Source organism: Triticum urartu, chromosome 1, assembly GCF_003073215.2.
Source record: "Triticum urartu cultivar G1812 chromosome 1, Tu2.1, whole genome shotgun sequence".
Taxonomy (NCBI): Eukaryota; Viridiplantae; Streptophyta; class Magnoliopsida; order Poales; family Poaceae; genus Triticum; species Triticum urartu.
Window position 1 is genome coordinate 16,949,651 of NC_053022.1, and position 13,447 is coordinate 16,963,097.

Genomic DNA, 13,447 nt, shown 5'->3' on the forward strand with positions numbered 1-13,447 from the left:
ACCCTAGCTTTGCCAACCACCCACAACCAAGCCACCCGCGTGGCCATGGCTGCTTGCTCGCACCTGAGACGCAAGCTCTGCCCAAGAACGCCGCGCCTCCCGCCACCCGGGCCGCCGCCCGACATACGGACCTCCCCAAGAGCAGCCAAAGTGACCAGCTTTGGTCCGAGAGGACACCCAAAACCGACGCAACCGCAGCCCGCGTCTCGCCTTGAACTTCCCGGAGCTGCCGCCGCACACAAACGGATGGGGAATGGGGAGGAGGGGGAGCAGACGCATCCACGACCGGCGCACCTCGTGCCGGCGACGGGCAGCCTGAGCGACGGCGCCACCCATCCCTTCCACCAACCTCCCCACCGACACCCACTGTGTCACCCCACTACGGCGGTCGAAGCAGGTTCGCACAAGGCCACCAACGAGGGTCCGTTCACCGGCCAGGGGACCCAACATATCACCACCTACCACCAAGACCGCTCATCGGGGAGTCCAACCACGCCGCTCGCCGGCGTCCAGCCACCGGAGCCAGCTGGAATCTGGCCAACACGTCCGCCAAGGCCGCCGCAGCTGCGCCGCCACCCCTACTAGCCACAGGCCGAGGCAAGGGCGGCCGCCCGCAGCCCAGGTCATCCTGGACCTGCGCCGCTGGCCAGGCCAGACCTGGAGCAGCCGCCGCTGCCCGGAGCAGCCACCACCACCGGCCCACCAGTGCGCACCACCCGCCATCTGCGCCCACAGCCGCCCGACGAGATCCAGATCGTGCCGCGACCTAGACCACCGCCGCCAGCGCTGCAGGGACGCCCGCCACCTCCCAGTCGCCGGATCCGCGCGTCACCGCCACCGGGAACCCCGCCGGACCCGCGCCCCCACGAGCAGCGTCGCTCACGCCGCCGGAATCCCGAACAGGGGAGGGAGGGAGACGCCCCGCCGCCGCCCGCGGCGCACGGGCTTCGCCTGGTGGCGCGCTCCGGCGGCGGCGAGGGGGAGGAGGAGCCAAGAGGGGGAGCTTGGGCGGCGGCGGATCTAGGGCTCCCGGACGCGCGCGCGGGGCGCGTCGCGGGAGCGGGGGGGGGGGGGGGGGGGGGGGGGGAGGGGGGGAGGGTGGAGGGGATCCACCGCAGCCCGCAACAGATTAAATTGCAAATTTGCTTATTTCTTTCCAACCGACTGAAGCAAGGCTTTTCTTGGCGGAGTCCTAAATTTTGGTATGACTTCTTCCTACGGTTGAGTAATATGGAGCAGCATTGAACCAATTAAAACTTGTTGCATCAAATTATCATGACCCAAGTTCATTCCCTTATCCTCCATAGCACATGGAACATCTCCTAAAATACGGGTTGTCTTTCTCCTTTGTCCTGCCACTTGAAACTCCTTCCGGTCCGGTGTAGCTAGAGCAATGTTCGGACATGATACAAGAACTTCAGCGCTGATGGCCACATCATAATACTATGCATCGTGTTTCATGTTTAATGTTTCATGTGTCCTTAACTAGCGATGTCCTCGTGGTGGAGCCATGGAGGCTAGATCATGTGGAATAAATGCATCATTCATCCTAGTCCCGAGAATAAATTTCATCGTGAACCTTCTGATTTTGTAGAAGCACAATGCACTGTGATTATTAACCTTACAAGTTACAAATAACAGCATCTTAATTACCACATTATTTTGTGCTTACTCAATGAATTTCTCTCTTAGCATTACCAGCTCATTTATGGCATCTCTGATGCTCATTCTTGTTCTTGGTGATTCCTCCGTGCATTGTAACCCAACGTGGAAGACCGCCACTAGGCACCCTTGTAACCTGGTATCCTCTGGTATCCTCTTTGTAATTCCGCTGCATTGCTCGGCTTGTAACAATGCTGGGTCAACAATTTCAGTAACTCTGTCCGGATAGTTTGACGCAACATAGAATCGCAGAGTATGGTCCCCTTGGAACATGCCATCCGTGGGACTCTTTCCCGTGAACATCTCAAGAAGGATCACTCCGTAGCTGTATACATCACCATCAATGGAGACTTCTCCACCCATCCCGTATTCTACAGATTTCAAGCAATAAAATGTAGCACAATCAGATATGATTATGTGGATGGAACAACTCTTTTGGAAGAAACGGTAGAAGGAAAGGCAAACATCAGAGTACAGTACACACACCTGGAGCAATATATCCGATGGATCCTCTAATTCCAGCAGATCTTCCAGCATTTGGATCCTCCGTTGAGCCGCTGTTCATCATCTTATCAACAAATCGTGATAGCCCAAAATCCCCTACGTGTGCGACCATGTCATTGTCTAGAAGCACATTGCTTGGCTTCATATCGCAATGAACAATTGGTGATTGACCCCGGTTGTGCAGATAATCAAGTGCTTGGGCAACATCGAGTGCAGTGTTCACCCTTTGCACCATGGTCAACATCCTTGGTGCTTCACCCTCCATGACTTGACTTGTATGTAGCCAACTGTCAAGGTCCCCGTTGCGCATGAACTCATACACCAAAGCTTTGAAATCATTTCCTTGGTGATCAACACTTGTGCACACCGTAATGATCTTTACAAGATTCCGATGACGCATGCTTCTCAAGGCATGACATTCGCGCAGGAAACTTCCCTCGGCCCCTTGTTGCAAAAGGTTCAGCACCTTTATTGCAACCTCCCTGTTGTGCAAAGTTGCTCTGTACACAGCTCCAAAACTTCCCGTCCCAACAAGACTATCTGGAGAGAAATGGTTCGTTGCTCTCTGTAGATCAAGGAATGAGACTTGCCAATGATTATCCTCTGAAAGTGGTTGCAGCCCCTCCCCCTGTTGCCTTTTAGAGCACCGGCACATGCCATATAGGAAGAGCATAACAAATATTGATAATGCTCCGAAAACAGTGCATATGATGATGAGCAAATATCTCCTTGGTGTATGCTTCTTACCATCGGATGATTTGGGAGTGCAGTGTGGGAGATGTAACTGTGGAATACCACCGCACACCTGATTGCCGGCCAAGAAGATTCTACTTGCATTGCTAAAGACACCACTTACTGGAATGGGACCGTCAAGGTTGTTGTAGGAGATATTCATGTAAACCAAGAAGGGCAAGGAGTCAAAGAAAGTTGGAATTTGTCCAGTCAAGTTGTTTCCTGAAAGATCTACTTCTTGTATCCCTTTCAAGCTACCAAGTGATAGGGGGATGCGACCAGTGAGGATGTTATTTTGGAGACCAAGACTGGCAAGCTCAGTACATTTTCCAAGAGGTGAGGGAATCTCTCCTGATAGTTTATTGTTTGAAAAATCGAGCTGCACCAGGTTTATTAAACTTCCTATCTCAAATGGGATTTGACCATGAAGAAAGTTATGAGAAAGATCCAGTTTCTTGGTTAAAGAGGTGAGGCTGACTAGTTGTGTTGGTATAGTACCTCTCAGTTGGTTGTGTGATAAGTCTAGACTGGCCATGCGGTCCAGCCATCCAAAACTTGTAGGTATGGATCCCATCAAGTTATTGTGAGAAAGGACAAGACGGAACAGGCATGTGAGGTTACCAATTGTAGAAGGGATTAGTCCCTGAATGTTGTTCCCGAATAATTCTAGGACTTGAAGGTCGTGAAGCTCCCCAATTGTTTCCGGTATTGTGCCGGTTAACAAGTTGCCACCAATTTGGAAGTTGGTAAGTTTCTCAAGCTTTGCGATATCTGGAGAGATTTCGCCATATATGCTGTTACCCTCGAGATACATCATCTCAATTGAAGATAGATTCGCAATGGATGGTGGAAATGGACCCCGGAAACGCTTAGAGGATAGGGCCAGTGCGAAAAGCTGAGTGCAGTTTGCTAAGGATGCCAGTAGGTCCCAATCCTTTTCCCAACTTGCTTCTAGTAGCTGGTTATTCTCTAGTGCCAGCACCTCGAGGTTTCTCAAGCTGCCAATGTTGAGTGGCACAGATCCATGGAGCTGATTGTTGGCAAGTTCAATCATTACGAGTTGAGAAGCATTTCCTAATGAGCCGGGAATCCTTCCATGGAAATTGCAAGAATAGAGCAACAAAAACTCGAGGTTTGGGAGAGTAGATCCAACATCATTCGGGATAACACCAGACAAATCATTGTGACTCAGCTGGATCTGTCTGATTGAAGACAAGTTAAAGATGGATGCCGGGATGGTGCCCGAGAGCTCATTGAAGGCTAAATGGAGATACCGCAACTTGGTCATTTGTCCAAAGGATTCTGGTATCTCGCCTACTAATCTGTTTCTACCCATGCTCAAAATCACTAGAGATGTAAGGTTTCCAAGAGAGGAAGGGATGGTGCCCACGATATTGTTGGTGTAGAGGCGAAGCTTCTTGAGGTTGGAGAGAGAGGCGAGGCCAAGTAGCAGTGGATGAGCTTGGCCGGTGAGGTTGTTGACGCCAACGTCCAAGACCTCGAGGTGGCGACAGTGGCTCAAGTTGGCGGGGATCTCTCCCACCAGGCTGTTGCGCCCCAGAAGTAGTGCACGAAGTCTGGAGGAGCGCGTGAGGGACGAAGGGATCTCACCTTGCAGGTTGTTGTCGCTAAGGTCAAGCTCGGAGAGGCGACGCAGGGAGCCGAGCTCCCGTGGGATGGTGCCGGCGAGGAGGTTGCCTGACAGGTTGAGCGTGCGGAGGAAGGTGAGGTTGGCGCGGTAGGGGGACACCGTGCCGGACAGGCCGGAGGACGTGAGCTCCACGCTGGTGACGCGGCGAGGGTGCCGGAGCGAGTGGCACCCCACGCCCCGCCAGCCTCCGCAGGGGTCGCTGGTGTTCACCCACGAGGAGAGCGCCCCCTCCGGGTCGCCGTTGATGAGGGCCTTGAAGGAGAGGAGAGCTCGCAAGTCGTCGTCTGTGGTGGCGTTCATCGTCGTCGCCGGTGCAGCGCCTGTGCATCGGCATGGTGAGGCGAGTAGTAGCACTAGCAGGACGGGGGCAGTGACAAGCCTCCAATGGTTTCTTCTTCTAGCCGCTGCCATGGCGCCGGCCGGCCCTTGTGCGGCTAGCTAGCTCTAGCTCTAGCTCCTCTTGTATGTGGCTGATTGGTGTAGTGTCACAAGATCAAGATGGACGACTACTACTACTAGTATATATGGGCTTGGTTTGTAGCGGAGGTGAGCTACTACAAGCCGTTCAAGGCTTCAAGCACGCAGGAAGCTTCACTCCAATTTCTGGGAAACTGTCAGGGAGGGAGCTGGCTGCCGTATGAAAGGGCTTTCTTTTTTACTGATAAAAAGAGCTTTTATTAACTCAACGATGTAGCATCAGGTGGATACAAAGTATGATGAGCAACATCCAGGCCTCTACATAGTGAAGATGCACCCACCCAACTCTAACAGTCTGACATAGATAAAACAACAAGATGATGCCATACGCCTATGTAAAAATAGGTGGTGGACCGATTCGAAAATTATGCTGCAACACACATGTAAGTATGAACCTCCATGACAACTGGCTCCAACAGTATGAAAGGGATGGAACTGAGTCACCTACTAGATCACTCATAGTTAGTAGCATAGTTCACACAGACACAGTCACTGCAGAATAGCATGATTGCATTGGATGCAATGCACATAATCAATGTGCTCACAGCTCACTCATTCAAAGTCCTTGTCAATAATAGTACTACTATAGTACTGCAGTTGTCTCATGATGCTGCTCATATTTGCCTTGCCTTCAAAACTATATCACATTGGATTCGTTCGTTCATGATGCTAGTCCTAGCAGAGCGGGTGGAGTGTCATTGAAGCTACTATTAATTTCTTTCCTGTGTTGATGGGGCAAGAATAGATTGGCCGGGGCATGCACGTCAATCTCGTCATGTGGATGGCAAGAAATCATTATCAGCTGACTCTAAACGGGAATGCGAGGGCGTACGCTGAGCCCACATGGTACTACCTCTGTCTAGGTGAATAAGTCATTCGTGTAGTTCTAGGTCATCGATTTGAGGAATTAAATATGTGTTATATATCATGAAAAGTATATCACTAGATTTCTACACGGATGTAGTTTCTAAATATTTTTTTTGTCACATATAATACATATTTAGATAGTTAAATCGATGACCTAGAACTATGCGAATGACTTATTCACCGAGACGGAGGTAGTACCAGACTTCTGCTCCTTGCATGTTTTCACCTCCCATAAATGCTGAAGTACGGCGCTGGCTTGCGGGCCACTAAAAATGGAAAGTGACCGCTTAGGAGAAATGTTGGGGCCGCGTACAATCGAAATGTAATAGATGTCAAGAATTAAATATTATGACAGAATCCCTTAATGATAAGTATCCTAGCTTACCTGCAATGGTCGGAACTGACATGAGTGATTTGTTTTTAAGAACTTGTTTGAAATAGTCCTAGCAAGGGTAAGTGGTTGGAAGAAAAAGAAATTGTCTATGGGTGGGAAAGAAACTCTTTTGAAGGTAGCCGCTCAATCCATACCTGTGTTTGTGATGACAGTATTCTTTTTTTCGGCGATGACACTATTGATGATTCCTAGAAACATTTGCAGAGGAGTTACATATGCTATTTCGCATCTGTTGTGTGGAGTTGATGACGACCATCGATAGATGCACTGGCTTGCTTGGTGGAAACTTCGTATACCAAAGGATGGGCTTTCTGATCTTCCCACTTTTAATACGGCCATGTTGGCAAATCAGTGCTGGAGGCCTTTAAAGAATCCATCCTCTTTGTGCGCCCAGGTTCTCATAGCGAGGTACTTTTAATATTTTGAAAGCAAATCTTAAGTCTGGAAAGCATGGACCAAAGTGTTATATACGGAATGCACGCATTTAATTGAGGGTGTATTTGAAGAGTATGAGATGTATTATTTTCGGCACGGTGACCAAGTCACATAATTATAAACGAAATTACCCTAGACCAATTTATTGGTTAGTGGCAAGTAAATCAGTAACTCCAGGAAAGTAATATATACATGCAATCGGCAGAGAGATAGTTTCCTACTTTTGCTACAAGGAGAGATACAGACAATCAGAAAAGAGATACTTTCCTTATTTTTGGAGGACTAACAAGGGAATTATGAGAAACTAGTGTTTCTGTTAAACGCAACAGTTTATTAGTGTAGAAGAGCAGCACAGGTGCATCATATGAAATTATATGATGTAAATTTCCTTGGAATGATGGCTTTTTTCTAAGCGATGTATGGGGTGTTGTGGTTGCAAATGCACGTCAATTTTCTTTCCCGTTGCAACGCATGGGCATATGTCCTAGTAACAAATTATAACACTTATTACATCATCAATCAGGAGCGGCACAAATCAATAATTAACCATATCACTTTAAATTTGAGTGCCCACCAGTTGAACTTCTATTGATAGCCTTCGTCATTTTCCTGGCCCAAATAATTGTATCGTCTTGTGTGGTGCTCGATCTCTTAACACATCGCCACGGAGTAGGCGCCATTTTCCCCACATCCTTTGGTGTTCCCATCAAAATTTCTAATAAAACCTTGGCCATGTGAGGAATATCAGCTCGTCGGTACTTGACTTCTATTGACTCCAACTTCTTGCGGTGAGCGAGTATTGGTCTACGGTGTATGGAACATGATCTCCTCAATTCTGCTTTCCATTTCCCTCTATTAGGTGGGTCTAGAGACTGTTCTTGCACAATGATTAGTGCATATTAGATTAAATGTCTGGCAACAAATGAACAAAATGGTACGTGTAATTTTTTTGGAAAGGACAATATAGAATTTCACACAGTATTCTGCATGTAATAAAAACTATACTGTTGGCCTGCTATAGAAATACTTGATAAGTACATCATATTTTGACTTAGGGAAAACTAGAATGTGTTTACAATTTGGAACAGAGGGAGTACTTTTCAAATGTTTTTAGATATGATACTTCCGACCATTGCATTATGACTTTATACTAAGTTAACATTGCGAAAGAATCGATAATAAACTTACTGAGATAACGCAAATCAATTTTGGACCTCGTATTTGTTATAATGTGACAACTTGGACTGTTTTCAATTTTGGAAGTTTGAACCACATTTTTAACAGGATATTCACTTTGAACCAAATTCGAGATTTTGATTCAATATAAGAAATCATAGCCACTTTGAATAAAACCAACAGGTGCTTATGATATGTTATTATCTATATATAGGTTATGACTACTTATGATTTGTTATATTACAACTAAATACGGAATGTGGGTTAAAGTGAAAACAGGGGAACCAAGTCGACATACAGTGTAACAAACACGTGATCCAAATGGAGTTTTATCCAAATTTGTAAATAATCAACATCAAATGCTTTAAATAAATGTACTGCCAGGCTACTTGTTCTAGAACATGATGAAATGAACATGAGTACCTTGCAGCGGTGCAGCCTAAGCCCCTCCAGATTAGGGGCGTTGCGAAGGATGATGGTCAGTGCGAAGAAGTTGGCTCCAACATCACACCCATCTAGAAGCAAGGTTCTCAAGCTTTGCATTAGTGGGAATTCTTGCGATTTCCAGCGTAACAACGCCTAATTTATTATACAGTATTAACAACAGAATTATCAGTGTGTATTAACTTTAAAGTATTAAATAGCCCGCTATAGCATTTGGAGGGGCATCACGTTAATTAAAAGGCATCATGTACGTACAATCTAACAGCTTTAGCAGGCTATAGCCTCAATTAGGTGCTATAAATTGAGGCTGCCATGGTTGTGAGAGATAATCATATATAGAATGCGTATACAATTGGGACATAGTTACATACCATGGTTGTGAAGCCGGACAAAACCAGATTTCTGACATTGGGTAGTTGGAGCAGGAGGTGGTACATGGATTTCAAGAAACGGCGCTTGTATTTAGTCACCGGTTGGCCGAGCCCTAGTAGTTCCTCGCCGTCGGTGTCTGATATACACAAGGACGCTTGGACGACGTTGTTGTTTTCTGGTGGAGCAATTGCTACCGGGTAGCCATGGGTGCTGCCGAAGGGAAGCACGAGGCGCAGCGAGGCGAGGCGAGGCAGCACGAGGAGGAGAGGGGCGCTTCTGTAGTCGTGGTGGGTGAGGACAATGGCGAGCGTCTTGAGCGTGGGCGACGCGATGGTGTGGCAACAGCAGACGCAGCTCTCGACGTGCAGGCTCTCGAGCACCGGGCACCGGTCCCTGATCTGCTCCGCGAAGTCGTCTGCCAGGCTGAGGCCGAAGAGCCGCAAGGTGGTGAGGCGGGAGGTGATGTCGGCGCATGCGGGGTCCAGGCTGAAGCTCAGGAAGGGCGGCAGGTTCATGGCGCTGCCGTAGGCGTAGTGGACGTCGACTGCCGCCGGGCGGCGCATCAGGCTGAAGTGGACCCAGTCGTCGAACGGGCCACGGCCGACCAAGTAGAGACGGAAGGCGTCCAGCGGCGCCGGCCCGACTTGGACGCCTGGGCGCAACGTCGTCATCATGTTGGCGAAGTGCCCAAGTTGGTGCCAGCCGCTGTCGTCGAGGCCGTGGAGGACGTACTCCCGCGGGTCGATGTCGACGCGGGGCACGGAGGGGAACTCCCGCTGGTCGATGTCCACGCAGGGCACGGAGCGCCAGACGTTCCTCCACCGCCGGGACAGCGCGGTCGTCTGCACGGCCTGCCGGGAACCGAGGAACGACAGGATGCCCTGCAGGAGGCAATCCGGCAGGTCGCCCAGCCGGTCCACGCATGACCGGGATGACGACGAGGCCGCCGCCGCCGCCGCCTCCATGATCGATCTGCAGACAGATCGTGCCTAATCGGGAGGGGAATAGATTTGGAGCTGGGGTTTATAGAAGATACGTTCGAGGAGAATACAGGTCGGCCAGCGGGGAACATTATAATGAGTAATGCTATACGTATAAACGAGTTACAAGGTTTTACAAAGAAGATTAATTTGATTGGTCAATAGGTGGGGAGGCGGCCCACCCCCTTTGAAAATCAGGGGGGCAAGTTTGTGATTGCGTGTAATTCTTTATATGTTTAACATTATTGCATTATAATATAGGGATTGTCTATATAGGGCTCATTCGGTTTGCAGGAAATCTGAACGTAGGAATTTGTAGTAGTATAGGAATTTGATAGGATGACACTTGCCACTCTAAGGAATTGAGTTGCCTCGTTCCTACGCGCAAAATGAGGTTTGAGTGGATGTGTAGTTTCCTCCAAAAACATAGGAAATGAATAGTATTCCTACGAAATTTTTATACGCATTTCCTATAAACCGAATGCATATATAGAAAATTTTCCTCTGGAATCCTTGTTCCCATGTTTTTCCTATAAAAATCCTCCGAACCGGAGGCCATAACATCTAGATGTGACTATGTTTTTTTCTTGACTGGAGCGCAGAAAAGAAAGGACGTCGATAACTGCCACACGTGTGGCAGGAAGGGAGACGCACCACACGTTTCTAATGCAAACAGATTGCCATGTCATCGCATGCATGCATGTAGGAATCTTTTTGGATTTTCAGTTTTTAAAATGTTTTATCTCTTAAACGAAAATTCCGATTGAAGATCCGTTTTCACCATTAAATCCCTCGCGACGAGATCTTCGAAACTAGATCCCATGTTGATATGTTTTGATGAATTTTTTTTGGATTAAAAGTTGCCATGTCTATTGCATATGAATTGCCATGGCGTTTACACTGAAGTTGCCATGATATGTTTCAGCTATTTTCTTATACATTTAAAAGTAATTTTGACATTTATAAAACGGAGAATTAAGAAACTAGACTTGCCATGAACCATAAACTAAAATTGCCATGATACATGCACGTAAAATTGCCATGGTTCATAAAAAAAATAATTTTTATGGTCAAAGTACTGGAGTTGCCATCATCAAAATACTAAAATTGCCATGATCTACAAACTAAAATTGTCACATGGCAACTGCAGTGTAAACATCATGGCAACTTCTGGGTAAAAAAAATCATCGAAACATATCAACATGGGGTCTAGTTTTGAAGATCTCGTCGAGACGGATTTAATGGTGAAAACGGATTTTTACTTCGCTTTTTTATTTAGGAGATATAACATTTTTAAGCCGAAAACCAAAAAAAATCATGTTGATGTCATCTATTCATACGTGGCAAAATGAGTGGTGATTGAGGTGGGTGGGCGATGTGCAAATGCCCACACGTGTGGGCGTTAGCTTTTTCCAAAAGAAATGTAAGTGACACAGTGCAGGAATTGAACTCCAGGCCTCATCGTGGGGAACAAGAGCTCCAAATCCAGCCGAAAGCTTTTGTTTTTTTTTTGCACTGGTAGAAGAATTTTTATTCCAAAGGTACAGGGTTACAGTCACGAGGCAAGAGGTCCTCAACACACGGTGGACCTCGACCCAGCCATACAGCAGTAGTACTCTCTGTACGGCTATACAGTGTCAAACGATCTGCTACCCTATTCTGCATACAACTGATTTTCGAGGGAATAAACTCTGTATCTACCATAAGAAAACGAATCTCAGCTACTAAATGTCCATAGGCTAATCTAGATAAGCTGTCGCCAGACAGGGCGGAAAGGGCGACAGAAGAATCCGACTGAACAATGACAGGGAGATCACAGTGCTGGATGGCCAGAGCCATCCCTTGCATTAACGCATGCAACTCCGCTTCCAACACTTCATTACAGTTAAAGATGCATCGGTACGCCAAGAAGATCACACTCCCATCATGTCTCCTTAGTACCATCCCTGCCGCTGCTGATCCATCAGATTGAAGAAAAGCTCCATCAACAGATAAGGCCACCTTCCCCGGTGGTGGCTTCGGCCAGGGGTGGACTATAACCTCCTTCTGTGCAGCTGTCGGCGCCTCGTTCCGCATAGACATCTTCCCTTTGATAATTTTATCGGTGGAATATTTGGTGCAGAGATCTAATGATTGCATATAGCTCTGCAAATATGAAGCTGATGTAGCCACCGACGGCACCTCCTTGCCATGTACAAGATCCGACCGGAGAGACCATATACGCCAAATCAGCATAATCACACACGCCCTCATATATTCATCACAATTTGCTAACACATTAAGAAGCCAGTCTTGCCCTGTGTCCTGCAGCAGATCGCGGCTCGGCAAGCTCCAAACCATCCGCATCTGTTGCCATAGTTGCTGTGCATGATCACATGTGACTAGGGCATGGAACGGGGACTCCTTTTCCTTCGCGCACAGAGGGCAGGTATCTCGTGTAGAGATATGCCGATACTTTTTGCAGGCGTTTGTTGCAAACGCCCCCGAAACAACCTTCCACGCCGAAATCCTCATCTTGAGGGGTACCTTGGCTGCCCAAATGCACTGCCAGATCAGCCTATCCCCAACTGAGCTGCTGCTCGTCGCGGGTGTACTACCCGGGTCGACGCTAAGCGTTGCGAGTCTGTAAGCACTCCTCACAGAGAATTGTCCGCTCCTCTCCGGGAACCACGCAATGAAATCTTGGCCATTCCTTGGTAAGGTACGGATTTTAAGAATTTCCCGTACGTCCATGTCCCAAAAATGTTCTCGCAACCTTTGTTCATCCCAAGCACTTGTTCAGTTAAGAAATCCGCCACCCAATTAGGTCTACAATTGCGCTTTGGTGTGATTGGCCGGAAATTATGACCCCTCGGAATCCACGCATCTCTCCAAGTTCTAATCAATGTCCCGTCCCCCACACGCAAAATGATGCCTTTCTTCACCAACTTGAGGCCATGTACAATCCCCTTCCAAACTGCAGACGAGCTGGTAGGGAACACTATATCCAATAGATTACCATGAGGGTAATATTTGGCTCTAAGAAGTCTCGCACACAGGCTATCTGGGCAATCCAACAAACGCCACGCCTGCTTAGCAAGCAGGGCATGATTGAATGCTCTCATGTCACGGAAGCCCATGCCCCCCATAGATTTGGGAACCACCATCTTCTTCCAACTTAGCCATGCCATCTTTCTCTTACCATTCTCCACCCCCCGCTAGTACTGCCTCATCATCCTTGTCAAGTCATCACAAATAGACGAAGGGAGCCTGAAGACACTCATAACATATGTAGGGATGGACTGTGCAATAGCCTTAATCAAGATTTCCTTGTTCCCCACAGAAACAAATTGTTCACTCCAATCTATCAACCTTGCTCTCAATCTCTCCTGAAGTGTTTCGAATTGTCCTTTGTGAACTCTTCCTTCTGGCACCGGTAAGCCCAAGTATTTGGGCTCAAAGACTTGCTGGGACACTTCCAATATGCCTTTTACCTCATCCTCCACCACCGCATTACAATTGTCAGAGAAGAGGATGGAACACTTTTCGGGGTTTATAAGTTGACCCGTCGCTGAAGTGTAAGTGTTCAACAAACCGTTGACAATGCTAGCTTGCTGGCTCGACGCCTCAAAGAACAATATTGTATTATCATCCGCAAAAAGCAAGTGAGATATCTCCGGAGCACCTCGACATATGGTTACTCCCCTTAATTCACCACTCTCAACAGAGCTGGTAATCAGAGCAGACAAGGCGTCAGCAACAAAAAGAAAAAGA

The 13,447-nt window shown here is 47.7% G+C and overlaps 1 pseudogene; it reads right to left on the reverse strand.

Annotated features, from left to right (window-relative positions):
- Positions 1–1,241: 1,241 nt before the first annotated feature.
- Positions 1,242–5,242, reverse strand: LOC125543101 (annotated as a pseudogene).
- Positions 5,243–13,447: the final 8,205 nt, after the last annotated feature.